The sequence below is a fragment of the Jaculus jaculus genome, chromosome 8 (assembly GCF_020740685.1).
Source record: "Jaculus jaculus isolate mJacJac1 chromosome 8, mJacJac1.mat.Y.cur, whole genome shotgun sequence".
NCBI classification, from domain to species: domain Eukaryota; kingdom Metazoa; phylum Chordata; class Mammalia; order Rodentia; family Dipodidae; genus Jaculus; species Jaculus jaculus.
Window position 1 is genome coordinate 117,257,850 of NC_059109.1, and position 13,067 is coordinate 117,270,916.

Consider the following 13,067-nt stretch of genomic DNA (forward strand, 5'->3'; position numbering starts at 1 on the left):
TTGGGGCTAGAAAGCTGTGATGAGGCCATGTGGTTGGATGTACATTCCAGCCAGGCTGGGCAACACAAAGGCTTTCTTTTTTTGTTTTGTTTTAAGGCAGTTTCACTCTAGTCCAGGTTGTTGTGAAACAGGGTGCTCAGGATCCAGAAAGTCCTTGAAAGGCAATTTTTAAAAAATTCAATTCTTTGATTAAAATTAGAAACAACTGCTGGGTGTGATGGCACATGCCTTTAATCCCAGCACGAGGCCACCCTGAGACTCCATAGTGAATTCCAGGTAAGCCTGGGCTAGAGTGGACCCTACCTCGAAATAATAATAATAATAATAATAATTGCCAGGCATGGTGGTGCACGCCTTTGATCCTAGCACTTGGGAGGCAGAGGTAGGGGGATCACCATGAGTTCGAGGCTACCCTGAGACTACATAGTGAATTCCAGGTCAGCCTGAGCTACAGTGAGACCCTACCTCGGAAAAGAAAACACCAAAAAACAACTGAGGGGCTGCAGAGATGGCTTAGCAGTTAAGGCATTTGCCTGCAAAGCCAAAGGATCCCGGTTCAATTCCAGAACCCATGTAAACCAGATGCACTAGGGGGCACATACATCTGGAGTTTGTTTGCAGTAGCTGGAGGCCCTGGCGTGCCCATTCTCTCTCTCTCTCTCTCTCAAACAAGCAAATAGAATATATTAAACAAACAAACAAAAAGACCTAGAAGGATAATTATTAAATTATTATATTTGTTGAGGGAAGTATAGCGCCAAGGAAAGGTACCCACTCAGCAAGAGATCCCTTGTGGAGGGCCTGGGACAATGGTGGAAAGAAAAGAGAGAAAAGAAAGTTCAAGGAGCTCCTACTCTGTGTGGGGAGCTGCAGGGGATAAAGAACTCATGTGGAGAGTAAGGACAAGGGGGCCCTTCCCGGCAGGGCTCCACCTAGCTGGTCCCCAGGCCCAGCGGAGGGAAAAACTCACCCACAGCTGGAAGGTCCCAAGTGGTCAGAGAGCCTGCCCTCCCCTTGCAGAGGTATTTTAACCTTATAGCGCTGGGCTGTCTTCTGGCTCAGGTGAACCAGAGGGACAGCTGATTGGTGAGGGCTAGGGGCTGTCTCAGGAAGAGGCTAGCCCTGGCCCCAAGTTTGGGGGGAGCTGAACTTGACCAATCACAATGTTTAAATTCTATGAAAGCCCTCCCTCCCAGGAGGGGTCCTGGTTGTCTGTGGAAAAACAGGTCTAGGGAACCAGGCAAGAGGTTAAAAAGTCAGATCATCTTTGATTTCTAGCAAGTACAGACTTTCCTGCCTTTTTTTTACTTTCAGTGGTCCAGTCATCCACACTGTACTTCCTCTCAGTTCTGAAACCTACTCTGTAGTCTAGGTTGGCTTGAAATCACAATGACCCGCCTACTTTAGCCTCATGAGTGAATGAGACATGAGCCATCAGTGCTCTCTCTCTCTCTCTCTCTTTTTTTTTTTTGGTGACCGGAGCTTGTAGCCTAGACTGGCCTTGAACTCACTGTGTAGCAGGGGATAACCCGGAACTTATGATCCTCTTGCCACTACCTCCCAAGTGCTGAGGGGGAGGGATTGTCTGAAAGCCACAGTATGCACAAGCCTGGGCTCCTGACCCACAGGGGTAGAGATGAGAGGTCCAAGCTCCAGAGGACAGAGGCCAACAGGTCAGTTGCTTAATCGGTGCCCAAACTCAACACAGGGCCTGAAATGCAGGAGGTATGGGACAGGGAAGGGTCTCTGGGGAAGACTTCTAGGGGACCCCTGGGAGGAGGTGGGCGGGGTCCTACACAGGGCACCTGTGAGGCAGGAAGTTGAAGATAAACTGCAGCTAGCCAAGGAGGCTGGAGGGGTCAGAGAAGTCGTGGGAGGCTTCAGGGCCAGCCTCTAAGGTGCTCCCCCAACCCAGCCCTCCTTGGTAATCCCTGGGAGACAGCAGAAGGAGGAAGTCACATGGTGGCCCTCAGCTGGTGAGTGGGAAGCAGGGCTCCACTTCCCTTCTCCACAGTCCCCTGCGTTCCTTCGCCTGGCCCTGTCCCCACCCCAGCCCGGCCTCTCCTGTTCTTGCCCGTGGGCTCTGGCAGTGGTGAACCTCAGAGACTAGGGCGGTGGGGAAGGAGCCATGAAAGGTGGGGTGTGTGTGTGGAGTGGGATGTGGTGGTACTTGCCTTTAATCCCAGCCTGGGCTAGAGTGAGACCCTACCTCAAACAAACAAACAAAAACGTGTGTGGGGGGTGACCCGGTGTGTCTTCTCCTTTTGGGGGAACTCAGTTACCAGGTCCTCCTGGTCTGGCAAGCCCCTTCCCATTCTTCAGTTCATTCATTCCAAGTAATCCCCTGACAAGTGTGGGCTCTCTTTCTGAGTGGGTACAGCTCTCAGAACACACTAGAGAAGAGCCCCTGACTACTGAGCGCTTCGCTGGTTCCTCCCAGCATTGCTAAGACTTGGTGACAATGACAACTTTTGGCCTGAACCACTTGCTAAGCAGCCCAGGCCTCTAGTCACTAAAGCACCTTGGAACTCGGGAGCCCCAAGAGTGGAGTGGGTGAGACTTGGCCTAGAGGGCACACTGACCCACAGACAAATCTTGGACCCTCCCCACCACAAAACCTCCAAGCTGGTGCCTTGTATACAGTAGGCAGTTCATAAATTCTTGTGACTTAGTCTAAGTCCTATTATAGATTTTATTTTATTTTATTATTTGAGTGGGAAAGAGAGAGAAATGGGCATGCCAGGGCCTTCAGCCACTGCAAATGAACCCAGACGCATGTACCATCTTGTGCATCTGGCTTATGTGGGCCCTGGAGAATTGAACCTGTGTCCTTTGGCTTTGCAGGCAAACACCTTAACTGCTAAGCAACCTCTCTAGCCTCTAAGTGTTGTTCTGTTTTTGTTTTTGTTTTACAAGGTAAAGTCTCACTCTAGCTCAGGCTTATCTGGAATTCACTATGTAGTCTCAGGGTGGCCTTGAACTCATGGCGATCCTCCTACCTCTGCCTCCCAGACTGCTGGGATTAAAGGCGTGTGCTGCCATGCCCGGCACTTCTAGCCTCTAAATTCTATTATAAACTTGCAGTATGGCATTGGGCAAATCACTTCTAGTCTCTGGTCCTCAATTTCCCTAGTGTTCAAAGGAATGATTACTGACAGCTATCTTAACTTCCTCCCTGTCCTTGAAATTCTGTTCTTTGCTCTAGAACCTACAGGGTCATACACCTACCTTTAATTTCCTTACTCATAGCCACATTAGTGTGGTACATGTGACTACAAACCAGCCAGCCACCGTGCATCATTAGCATAGTCATGCTGTAGTCAACCTTCTTAGCTCTCTTCCCAGCTCTTTTCCTGTCAGGGGATCATGTCTTCTAAACCTCCTCTAGCTTTGGTCGTTGGGATGATTTGTGAAACGTATGAATCAGGTGATTTTTCTTTGCTGGTTTTGTCTGTTTTTGTTTTTTGAGGTAGGGTGCTGCTCTAGCCCAGGCTGACCTGGAATTCACTATGTAGTCTCAGGGTGGCCTTGAACTCACAGCGATCCTCCCACCTCTGCCTCCTGAGTGCTGGGATTAAAGGCTTGTGCCACCACGCCTAGCTCTGTTTGTGTGTTTTTTAAAAATATTTTATTTTTTTTAAATTTATTTATTTGAGAGAGAAAAAGATATACGCAGAAATAGGTAGGTAGACAGAGAGAATGGGCGTGCCAGGGCTTCCAGCCACTGAAAATGAACTCCAGATGTGTGCACTCCCTTGTGCATCTGGCTAACGTGGGTCCTGGGGAATCGAGCCTTGAATTAGAGTCCTTAGGCTTCACAGGCAAGCACTTAACTGCTAAGCCATCTCTCCAGCCCTGTTTATGTTTTTGAGACAGTGTTTCATGAAGCCCAGGCTGGCCTTAAATTCACTACATAGCTAAGGATAACTTCTTGCCTCCTTACCTTCTTCGTTTGTTTGTTTTTTTCAAGGTAGGGTCTTGCTGTAGCCCAGGCTGACCTGGAACTCACTATGTAGTCTCAGGGTGGCCTTGAACTCACGGCAGTCCTCCTACCTCAGCCTCCTGAGTGCTGGGATTAAAGGCGTGCGCCATCATGCCGGGCTTTGCCTCCTTATCATTTTGCCTCTGTCTCCGGAGTGCTGTGATGACAGCATGTACCACCATGTCTGGTGAGTCAGTTGTTCTGTAGAAGGACCCATTTTTGAAATCTTTTTAAAAGATTTATTTTATTTTTATTTATTTATTAGAGAGGGAGAGAGAGGGCATGCCAGGGCCTCTAGCCACTGTAAACAAACTCCAGATGCCTGCACCATTATGTGCACTATGGCTTACGTGGGACCTAGAGAATCGAACCTGGGTCCTTAGTCTTCACAGGCCTGTGCCTTTACCACTAAGCCACCTCTCCAGCCCCCCCTTTTTTTTTCAGCCCCCTTTTTTGAAACTTTAGAAATTTAATTTTTATGTCTTTTTTTTTTCTGTTGTTTCAAGGTAGGGTCTCACACTAGTCCAGGCTGACCTGGAATTCACTATGTAGTCTCAGGGTGGCCTCGAACTCACAGCGAGCCTCTTACCTCTGCCTCTCAAGTGCTGGGATTAAAGGTGTGCTCCACCACGTCCGGCTAAAATTTGCTTTCTATGTCATTTTTGACAATTCCATCATACATTCATTCGTATGATGTATTTTGAGTCATATTCATGCCATTACTCTCTGTCCCCCTCCCATTTCCACTGAACCCCTTCTTGTTCCCAACTAGTTCCTGCCTACTTTCACATCACGTGTGTGTGCATACGTGTGCATGTGTGCGTGTGCATGCGTACGCACGTGAGACTGATGTGTTTAATTAGCACTGCTCACATGAGCATGGTTGTGGGGTTACTTAAGGGGGCACGAGCAAGTGGCCAGCGGCTACCACGGTAAAGAAAATGTCCCTCCTTCCCCCAGCAACCATGAACTGCCTGTAAATCCCCAGGGAGGGTTGAGGCTTCATGAGCCCATTTCCAGTCATGATGGAATAGCGACAGGTCCAATCTTGTGCAGGTAACCACAGGTGCCATGAGTTCACGAGGGCAACGGCCACGTCATGACCAGATGACAGCACTCCTCCCCTTCCAGCAATTACGCTCTTCCCACGCCCTCTTTCCGTGAACCTCCTTGAGCTTTGGGGAAGTGGGGCGTGATGGAGCTGCCCCAGTTGGGAGGGGGAGCACCGAACAGTCGCTTATGGTCAGCACCTTTTTTTTTTTTGGTTTTTCGAGGTAGGGTCTCACTCTAGCTCAGGCTGACCTGGAATTCACTCTGTAGTCTCAGGATGGCCTTGAACTCACAGCGATCCTCCTACCTCTGCCTCCTGAGTGCTGCCAGCACTTTTTTTTTTTTAAATTTGTTTCATTTCTGCCCCCTGTGATTAGACTGGGGTTCTTGAGTCTAGGAGAGAAAAGCCATTCTCCTGACATCATGCCAAGGGCACAAGGTGACAGGATGCTGGTGACACTGACCTTGGTCCCCTGGCTCGGGGGTGGGGGGATTGCTTGTCAGATGTGACTTTAGTACAGCTCCTCTCCCAGCCTCTTTGCAACTGCCCTCTCGGACGGGATCCGCACCCTTCCTGAAGGTCGAGCAGTAGCATTTGTGTGTGTGTGTGTGTGGTGTGTGTGTGTGTGTGTGCACGAGTGTGTAGCATTGACTTTTCAGAGCCCTCTCACAGACATTGCTGCATTCCATTTCCCTGGGCTGGGGACCCGAAGACGGAGGACATTTCTTCGCAGCGTCCTGGAGGGAGGGCCATCGTGAACTCCGCCTCTCCCTCTTGTGTGAAAGCTGGAAACCCCGAGGCTCCCGGGAGGCCCGAGTGCGGCCGGGAACACTTGGACTCATCCTGCCCTTCCCCACCATGCCCCTAGTCACGTCGCCCCTGGGAGCCTCATTTCTTATCGGTACCAGGTGATAAAGGTATCTCCCTCCCAGAGCCTCTGGCCTGGCCTCCTGAGGCTCTGCTAACAGCCACCTTCACTGTGATCATTGTCTTTGTGATTACCTTTTCAAGCCCCCCGTGGAGACTGTCTACTTTGCCCAGCAGGTTTCTAAGCTGTCTGATCTGTAGGGGTCTCAGCTCTGGCTGCAGACTTCCGGCCTGGCCTCTCGGCCCTCTGCTCAAGTCAGGGGATCTTGGGGCCTGACTTCTTTCATGTTTCCTCACAGACATTCTGGGGGGGGGGGGGAGGTCCCACCTCTGTGTTGTGTGACCTTGGGAGGCTGTCTGGCCCAGAGATCTCTGGGCCTCTCCTAGCTAACGGAAGGAGAGTGATGTGATAAGCAGCTGAATTTCTTGGCACTTGGCCTTCTTGAAAGCCTAGTGGGGTCAGGCATCTCCCCCACTTTCCCACAGGCAAGTCTAATCTGCCTGCCTGCCTCTGTGTGTGTGTGTGTGTGTGTGTGTGTGTGTAGGCGGATGTGTGTATTCATGTGTGAGACCAGGGACTCCTGCCTCATGTATTCTATTTTCTCAGCCCTCCTTTTATTTATTTATTTATTTATTTTTTCTTTCATGGTAGGATCTCAGTCTAGCCCAGGCTGACCTGGAATTCACACTGTAGTCTCAGGGTAGCCTTGAACTCATGGTGATCCTCCTACTTCTGCCTCCCGAGTTCTGGGATTAAAGGCGTGTGTTGCCATGCCCAGCTTTTACTTTTATTTTTATTTTTTTTATTGACAACTTCCATAATTGTAAACAATATCCCATGGAAATTCCCTCCCTCTCCCCACTTCCAGCTTCCTTTTACTTTGTTAATAATTTATTTTCTTTCTTTCTTTTTTTTTTTTCGAGGTAGGGTCTCACTCTGGTCCAGGCTGACCTGGAATTAACTCTGTCATCTCAGGGTGGCCTTGAACTCATGGCAGTCCTCCTACTTCTGCCTCCCGAGTGCTGGGATTAAAGGTGTGCACCACCACGCCCGGCCAATAATTTATTTTCAATAAGAGAGAGATAATGAATGAGTAATAGAGAGAGAATGGGCATGTCAGAGCCTCCTGCCACTGCAAACGAACTCCAGATGCATATGCCACTTTGTACATGTGGCTTAACTTGGGTGCTGGGGCCTGAACCCAGGCCATCAGGCTTTGCAAGCAAGAGCCTTTAACCCCTGAGCCATTTCTCCATCTCTCTTTTTCCTTTTATTTTGGAACAAGGTCTCACTAAGTTGCCTAGGCTGGCCTTGAACTAACTGTGTAGCCCAGGTATGTGTTGAGCAGCTGAGGTAACAGGCCCATGCCGGGGCTTGGCTATTCATTGACTGATTCCAGGGTCATTTCCCCCCTTCCCTGGCTAGTGGGTGGATGCTGAAGGGACCTGTGGATGGCTAGTCACTCTTCTGGTGGTGGCCTTTGAGGGAGACCCAAGTTCACGGCTCTAGTGACTTTCTGCCTCAAATTCTGCTGGGCTGCTTCTCCACCGTGTTGGGTTTTAGTTCCCTGGGTGTGTGCGTGTATGTGGGCACCCTACCGCTATTCCCACGGGGTCCCAATGGGGCTGTGATCAGCCCGAGGCCCTGCCTGCTCCCTTGCTGCCTCTCACCAATACTCAAGATGCGTCCACTTCTCTGCTTGCCACCTCCACAGCTCCCCGCTGCTATTGGGAGAGATGCGAAGTCCCAGGAGGCTTTTGCACTTGCTGCTCCGGGCTGCCCCTCAGGTCACGAGAGAGGCCCAGGGATCCTTGGGGTTCAACCCAGCCACCCCTCCCACCTCACTCTGGCAACTCCTGGCATACCTCTCAATGCCATATCCCACCAGCATCATCCTGCTCACAGTGCCAATCATGGTGGCATGGTCTGCCTGGTGCCCCTGTTGCCTCGCCATGATCGTCTCAGATTCTACACATCCCAATGCACGCTGGGTCAGGGGCCTCTCCCTTGTACCCCTCCAGCCCCCTGTGCTTGACTCACCCCTTACTTTGGGCCCCTGCAACACTCGTACTAGGCCCATACGGGGTTTGCTCATTACTGTATCCCTGATACCAGGTCCAGACCCTGGCGCCTACTAGATGGTACCAGTGAGGAGCTCCAAGGTGGGACCATTGTCACAGAGACCAGCCCGTGCAAAGGCCTCCAGCAGGAATGAACTGCTCGGTTGAGGCTTGGTGGAAAGCAGGTAGCATGCAGGAAGGGAAGGAGACCTGGGCCTGCAAGGGAGGCTTAAAAAGCTGGCAGGTGATTAGATGGGAACATTTCTGTATCAAGTGTAAAGCGTAGGGACCAGGGGAGAGCCAGGCCTCAGGTTGGAGTCTACCCACCATCCCATCCTTCCGTATTGAGCCTGGTGGCTTTGAATAGAGACTCCTTACAGCAGACCACGTAGAGAATGATGGGGCAGGACAGGAATTTCTCAGGGTGCCTGAGATGAGTCTGGCTTCCCAGTCATTGCTGGGTTGGGGCCGGGCATGGCTGATTAGCTACTATGCAGCCAGAGCCAACCAGGGCTCTGAGAGAAGGTGGGCAGTATCCCTGAAGTCATGGGACAGCCCTGACCCATGGGTCCATTGTCTTTCCTGTGAGTCCGGGCCTCCCCTGGCACCTTCATCCTGCATCCTGCCCTTGGCTATGCCTTTGACTCTGGCAGAGGGAAGAGCGTTCTGAGACAGCTACTGGGTGCAACCAGTGACCTCGTTCTCAACACCATCTGCATAAGCAGAGTCTGCCAAAGCTGGAAGAGGTGGTACCTGCTTCTATCCCAGTGACTGGTAGACTGAGACAGGAGGATTGCTGTGAGTTCTAGGCAAGGCAGGGCTATTGTGTGAGACTGTCTAAAAAATCTGTAAAAGTGGCTGGAGAGATGGCTTAGCGGTTAGGGCACTTGCCTGCAAAGGCTAGGGACTTAGGTTTAATTCCTCAGTAGCTACATAAAGCCAGATGCACAAGGTGGTGCAGATTTCTGGAGTTTGTTTGCAGGGGCTAGAGGCCCTGGTGCACCCATTCTCTCTCTTGCTTTGGGTCTTGCTCTCTCTCAGAAAAATAAATAAAGTGAAGAAAAAATAAGCCAGGCTTGGTGGTACATGCCTATACTCTCAGAATTTAGGACATCGAGGCAGGAGGATTGCCTGGAGTTCGAGACCAGCCTGGGCTACAAAGAGTTTTAAGTTCCAGGTTGGCTTGGGTTACAGAGTGAGACTGTAAGAAAAAAGGAAAGCCGGGCGTGGTGGTGCATGCCTTTAATCCCGGCACTCGGAAGGTAGAGATAGGAGGATCACTGTGAGTTCCAGGCCATCCTGAGACTAAACAGTGAATTCCAGGTCAGCCTGCAAAGTAAGAAAGAGTAGACTCTGGCCAGGTATGGTGGCACAAGCCTTTAATCCTAGCTTTTAGGAGTCAGAGGTAGGAGGATCGCTGTGGGTTCGAGGCCAGCCTGAGATGACACAGTGAATTCCAGGTCAGCATGGGCTATAGCGAGACTCTACCTCGAAAACAAAACAAAACGCACAAAGGAATAGAATTTACCTGGTCCTGTACACTTTATAGTAATGAATTATTTGCTGGTAAGCAATAACACTAAGTTGCTACTTGCTAACTATATACATAGTTCTTGGAACAGCAGGGTCTCACCCTAGTCCATACTGACCAGAAACTCACTCTAACCCCAGGTTGGCTTTGAACTTACGATCATCCTCTCATATCCCAGTCTCCCTGAGAGCAGAGACTAAAGGTGTGTGCTACCATGGTTCTAACATAATCTTTTTTTTTTTTTTTTTTTTTTTGGTTTTTCGAGGTAGGTTCTCACTCTGGTCCAGGCTGACCTGGGATTAACTATGTAGTCTCAGGGTGGCCTCGAACTCACAGCGATGCTCCTACCTCTGCCTCCCAAGTGCTGGGATTAAAGGCATGTGCCACTACACCCGGCTCTAACATAATCTTTTAAGCAAAACAATGCACACAAGAGTCCATAGTCCTTCAGACCAGAACAACAACCCATCTACGTAATCTTGGACATTGGTGTGCTGGGCTTCTCCATTTGACTGGTGAGTAAAGTGGACGCCCAGAGCAGGCAGTCACAGTGCTGGAAGAGTTGGAAGTCAGTGGGCGCCAGTTCAGCGTGTTCTTCCCAATTGAGCAGCCAGTGCCTGCTCTAAGCTGGGCCTGGGCCAGGCCACGGCCCCTCCTGCAGGGTGGAGACAGACACACCCAGAATGGATTTGGGAGGTGCCCACATCAGAGGCGTGTCTAGAAGCATGCCCTGGAGGACTTGGCACCTACTTGAAGGCCTGGGAGGGTTGGTGATAGGGGCAGGCATTCCTGGTGGGGTTGCAGCTTGAGCAGAGGCCCAGAGGGGTGTTTAAAAATAAAGGTGTTGTGTGTGTGATGGTGGTGGCGGTGGGGAGCTGGACAGATGGCTTAGTAGTTAAGACATTTGCCTGCAAAGCCAAAGGACACAGGTTCAATTCTCTAGGACCCACGTAAACCAGATGCACAAGGTAGAGCATATGCCTAGAGTTCGTTTGCAGTGGTTGGAGGCCCTGGTGTGCCCATTCTTTCTCTCTCTCTTTTTCTCTCATAAATAAAATATTTTAAAAAATGCTGGAGAGACACCTTAAGTGGTTAAGATGCTTGCCTGCAAAGCCGAAGAACTCAGTTTTGATTCTCCAGGACCCATGTAAGCCAGATGCACAAGGTGGTACATGCTTCTGGAGCTTGTTTACAGTGGCTAGAGGCTCAGGCATACCCATTCTGTCTGAAGTAAATGAATATTTATTTATTTATTTGAGAGCAACAGACAGATAAAGAGGCAGAGAGAGAGAATTGGTGCGCCAGGGCTTCCAGCCACTGCAAATGAACTCCAGACGTGTGTGCCCCCTTGTGCATCTGGCTAACGTGGGACCTGGGGAACCGAGCCTCGAACCGGGGTCCTTAGGCTTCACAGGCAAGCGCTTAACCGCTAAGCCATCTCTCCAGCCTGAGACCTTACCTTTAAATACAAAATAAAATAAATGATAACAAACACTCCAAAGGCTCAATAATGGAAGCACTGGGCTAGCTAGCCACTTTCCCTGACAACCTCTGAACCAGTCCTCAAAGCCAGAGGCAGCTCCAGGCGGAAGGTTACATTTTTGCTGCAGACTGCTGGTGTCCTGTAAGCACACTCGTGTGTGTGTGTGTGTGTGTGTGTGTGTGCACGTGTGTGTGTGCTTTATCTATTGGTTGTCACCGTAAGGCTCTGAGAAATGGCATGTGCACAGTCACACTCTGCAATGTGGCAGAGCTGAGGCTTCAACCCAAGGTGGGAGATCCAAAAGTTTGTGCTTTGAAGCTCTCTATCATCCTGGCTCTAGAGATGCCCAGAAGGTGCTGTTGAACTTCTGTGGGTCACGTTAGTGACACGCTGGTCAATCTTTCGACAAGCAGATCTCTTGAAGAAACATCCCTCAATTTCCAAGGAGTAAATACTTCCCTTCAAGGCTGGCATCTGGCTACCAAATGAACCTGGCTTGGGAAGGGCAGACGGAGCAGCAGTCCCTTTCTTCTTGCAAGTTGGTGACAGCCGGACCCAACACATTAACAGGAAGAACATCCACTCTCCTCCAAGCCCAGTGTGGCCAGGAAAAGGCCATTTGACATGTCTCAGGACTGCAGGAGGGTGGAGAAACCTGCTTCTCCAGACAGGGTCAGGCAGGAGGAGCCTTGGAAGCTTCGGTTAATCTTTAAGCCAGCCTTGCAAACAAGGGCAGCCACCCCCCCTGCCCGCTGGCTTCCAGGGCTGGCTCTGCGGCTCTGAGCAGCTCCTTCTCCCCTGGCTTTATTTTACCATTGTCTTGAGGGCTACCCTGACACTTGACGGTTCAGCCATCAGATCTTCTGTAGCCAGATCCACTCCTGTTTCACGGGAGAGCGACCAGGTCTAGGGAACCCGTGGACTGAACACAGCCCTGGAGGGAGGTGCCTGACCTAGATGTGAACCCAGATCAGGCTGGCCCAAGGCCTTGCTCCTTCCTGGCCTCCGGGCCACTTTGAGGTCCCCCACCCTCACATTCTAGGGTATCTCCGACCTGCTCCTTCACCTGCGCCCCAGCAGGGATCTCTCGTCCAGGGAGGAACCCAGGCCTGGTGCCACTTTTTCCACCTGGCTTGATCTCAGTTTCCCATCGGTGAACGGAAGTGCTTTGAAAGAAGGAACGTGGAGGCTGTTGGTGGTACTCGAGGCTGGATTCAAGCCCGCCTTTACAGGTGCCAGGAATTCCAGAAGCAAAGTGAGGAGCCAAGCGTGGGGCTCCTCCCCCTACTGGGGAACCCTGGTCCCCTGGGGCTGGTGGAAAGTCTTTGTGTCCCGCAGGAGCAGCATTTCCTCAGTGTCCCATTTTCCTGCTCTACTTCCTGGTCTTCCGGGTTCACATACTCGCTGCCACCTCCCAGCAGAATGGCCTGGAACATACTATACTGTTTCCTTATGCACGGAAAATGAGCACGGTCATCTCAGCCCCATAGAGGTGAGGAGGGAAATGTGCTTAAAGTTCAAGGCCAGCCTGGGCTGCCTAGGGGGTTATGCTGGTTCACCTCTGAAGGTTTTTTATTTCCTAGGTAGGGTCTCATTCTGGCCCAGGCTGACCTGGAATTCATTATGTTAGGCTCACAGCGATCCTCTTCCCTCTGCCTCCCGAGTGTTGAGATTAAAGGCGTGGGCCACGACCCCTGGCCGACTAAATTTTATTTTATTTTATTTTTTAAATTGTTTATTTTTATTTATTTATTTGAGAACGAGCGAGAGAGAGAATATGGGCGCGTCAGGGCCTCCAGCCACTGCAAAGGAACTCCAGATGCATGTGCCACCTTGTGCATCTGGTTTACATGGGTCCTGGGGATCGAGCCTCAAACCGGGGTCCTTAGGCTTCGCAGGCAAGCACTTAACTGCTAAGCCATCTCTCCAGCCCCCTTTAAAATATTTATTTATTTATTTAGGAGAGAGATAGAGAACGGGTGCCCCAGGTCCTCTAGTCGCTGCAGACGAACTTCAGGCACACCTTCCACCTTGTGCATCCGGCTTGCAGTGGAATCCTGGGGAACCGAACCTAGGTCTTTAGGCTTCACAG